Below are 3,632 nucleotides of genomic sequence, written 5' to 3'. Positions count from 1 at the left end.
GAAGAGAGATTGCACCGGTTGAAATAAATGGCTTGAATGAGATAACAATCTCGAAGTATCTTGAATGGATCGAGAATGGAAACGTGAATCTTCTGAGATATCTTCGGCACTCCGAAACAAATGAATAGCGAGGAGTGGATGATTAAGAGGTGCACCGGTATGAGAAGGTATTTGAAACGAGGAAAAACAATGTGATCAACAAAAATTGAGTTGAAACCGCCGAAGATGAAAAGAATGAAGAATGACGAACTTGAAGCTCCGTTAGAATCTTCATGAGAATCACCGGTTTGACGGAAAAGGAAAAGAGAGACTTCACAAGAATAAAAGGATACTTGATTAAGACATTGGATTCCTTGAAGAAAAACAAAGGGAGGGAGGGTGGGAAAAACAAAGACAATTTGGAATGGAAGAAACGAATACCGTTGAGAAGAACTGATAATTGATCTTGTGAATGTTGAAATGATTGGATCCACTTGAAGAGAAGCACACCGGTTGAAAAGGATTGACATGACAAACTCGATGATCGAGAAGGATTAGTATTCACGTCGAAGTATGAGAACACCATTTGAGGAAGGTATGGAATCAACATTTGACTTCGAAGCAACTCGAATACCACAACTCAAAACAAAACAAAGGATTGGCTTGCAGAATAAGCCGGAACAAACATATGATAGAGATTTCGTCCGAAGTTTTCGTGGTGGGGCCTACACGGGCTCGATCGTACAGCACCATCATGTACAAGGCAGTGCACATGACATACGAAGCGTCCCCGAGTCGGCATAGCCAAGGACTCTTTAAGACACAACGACACCACTGTAAAATCGACCATGAATAGGCGGACCACTAGACGTCGAACCCCAATTTCATATCATACAACTGACGGAAAGATATCCTAAGATCTACTTGAATTCCCACTTATAAACTCCCGAAACTTTCCGGTTATGCAATCAGGTGTTCGGGATACAGGGGAAGCATAATATCTCACCCAAAACTAGCAAATCATACATCCAGCTGTATCCATCCTTCAACACATAACCAAGAAAAACTTCGGAAACCATCTACCTCAACCTTCGAAAAGCATCCGTTATACAAGTTATGGCGATACTCCCGAACTCCCGCCCCAGTACTGGGTGGCGTCGAGGTTATCTCACCAACGAACTGCATAAAAGAGATTTTCGATGTTGGCGTACTAGACTCAGGTATTCCAGAACTGCAACGATAAAATTATGACGACAACACCTCAGAGCTCAACTCCCCGGGACACTTCCACAAAACCCCTGACAGGAGGCACCAAGACAATGTTCTCGTCATAAAACCATCGGAGCGATTCCAAGATACCCGCGTGATCCTAAATTTTTTTTTAGTGAAATTTGAGAAGAGAAGAGTCAAAACTCTACGTCAGGATGCCTTACCAGAGCGATGAGGAGACTGGGAAGTAAAAAGAATTCCTAAACTCTCCGATATATAATTCCTAAATGACTCAAAATATTTTTCTAGACACAACTCGGCTGCTAAAAACGATCAATCAGTGGGGCTCCTAAGGTCAGGGAAGGCTCTGATTACCAACTTGTAACGCCCTCGATGCGACTATAGCTCCCACGTGTCGAGGCACGACTTAGAGACATAATCGCATTGAAGGCATATGTCGCAAGTGAGGTAATCTTCACACAACCCATGTAATACATAAGGGAAAGAGATACATAGTTGGCTTACAATCGCCACTTAACACAATTACATGAATAAACATTACATCATCCAAATACACTCATGGTCCGACTACGGAATCAAAATAAAAGAAGAACCCCAAATGCGACAAGGTCCCCGATCGACCCCAACTGGGCTCCACTACTGATCAACTAGAACGGAACAACACAAAGGACAAGATCTTCATCGAGCTCCTCCTTGAGCTTGGTTACGTCGACTGCACGGACTCATCGGCACCTGCAAACTGGTTTTGGAAGTATCTGTCAGCCACAGGGACTCAGCAATCTCGCACCCTCGCGATCAAGACTATTTAAGCTTATGGGTAAGGTAAAGGTATGAGGTGGAGCTGCAGCAAGCGACTAGCATATATGGTGGCTAACATACGCAAATGAGAGCGAGAAGAGAAGGCAAAGCACGGTCGAGAAACTATGATCAAGAAGTGATCCTAGAACAACCTGCGTCAAGCATAACTCCAACACCGTGTTCACTTCCCGGACTCCGCCGGAAAGAGACCATCACGGTAACACACACTGTTGATATATTTTAATTAAGGTTGACTTCAGGTTTTCTACAACCGGACGTTAACAAATTCCCATCTGCCCATAACCGCGGGCACGGCTTTCGAAAGTTCAAATCCCTGCAGGGGTGTCCCAACTTACACTAGTAGAAAAAGGGTCAAACGTGAAGCACATTAGTGCCGGTTTGTAGTTGAGCCGACACTAATGTATACATTAGTGCCGGTTCCAACGGCTAGCCGGGCCGCTTTCATTAGTACCGGTTCGTGGCGAACCTTTAGCACCGGTTCGTGCCACGAACCGGTACTAATGAGAGTGGTGGCAGGATGTTGTCAGACTGGGGCCCCTCCAGCCCCTTTAGTACCGGTTCTTCGCACGAACCGGTACTAAAGGTCGTCCTACATAAACCCTTCGTCCACCCGAGCTCGCTCTGTTCTTCCCCTTTCCCCTCTCCTCTCTGTTCTTCCCCTCTTCCTCTCGAGCTCATCACACATTTTGCCCAAAATTTGTCAAGATTTGAAGGCCCCCATCCATTCAAATGATCACAAAGGTTAGCAACTTTGTCCTTTCATCTCTCATTGCTAGATATGCTCTTGCAATGCTTTATATAGTGATTAATTTGTGAGTTTAGTAATTTGGGAGGATATATATATGTGTGTGCTAGTATTTGATTTATATGCAATTTTTTCTAGGAGGTATGTGAACCGGAAATTCTAACCGACCCTATTGTCGAGAGGTTAAATTTAGTTGAAAGAGAAAACGAGTACTTGAAAGAAAAATTGAAAAGAATTGAGGGGGAGAAGATGGAATTGGAGTTGCATGTTGCCGATGTCGTCGATGATCACAAGATCAAGATGGAGAAAATGCGCTTGAAGATTAGAAAGATTAGAAAATATGCCATCGATAGTGAGGCTTGGTATCATTATGCTGTTGGATCCATTGTTACCTTAGTTGCGATCTTGATCGTATTTGTTGTTGCATTTAAATGCTTTAGCTAGAGAGTTATTTTTTTGTTGCATTTAAGTGTTGTATGAACTTGTATTAATTTGGTCTATTCGGTGTTGTGTAATGAAGATGAGCCGGCAATGGATCTACGATGACCGATGCTCTCCCCAGTTCGTTGAGGGCGTGCATATTTTTCTGCTTGCGGCTGAGGCAAACAAGCGGGCGGATGGTTTTATGCCTTGTCCATGTGCTCGCTGTAAGAATGGTCACAATTACTCTACGTCAAGAACCATTCACGTACACCTGTTTAAGTCCGGTTTCATGCCCCACTATAATGTTTGGACCAAGCACGGAGAAAGAGGGGTTATGATGGAAGACAATGAAGAAGGAGAGGACGAAGACAGCTATCCTGGCCATGGGTTCCCTGAATACGATGATACAACAATGGGGGAAGAAGCTGAGCCGGTA

The sequence above is a fragment of the Triticum urartu genome, chromosome 1A (assembly GCF_056163025.1).
Source record: "Triticum urartu cultivar PI428250 chromosome 1A, HENAU_Tu73, whole genome shotgun sequence".
NCBI lineage: Eukaryota > Viridiplantae > Streptophyta > Magnoliopsida > Poales > Poaceae > Triticum > Triticum urartu.
This window is presented reverse-complemented; position numbering follows the sequence as displayed.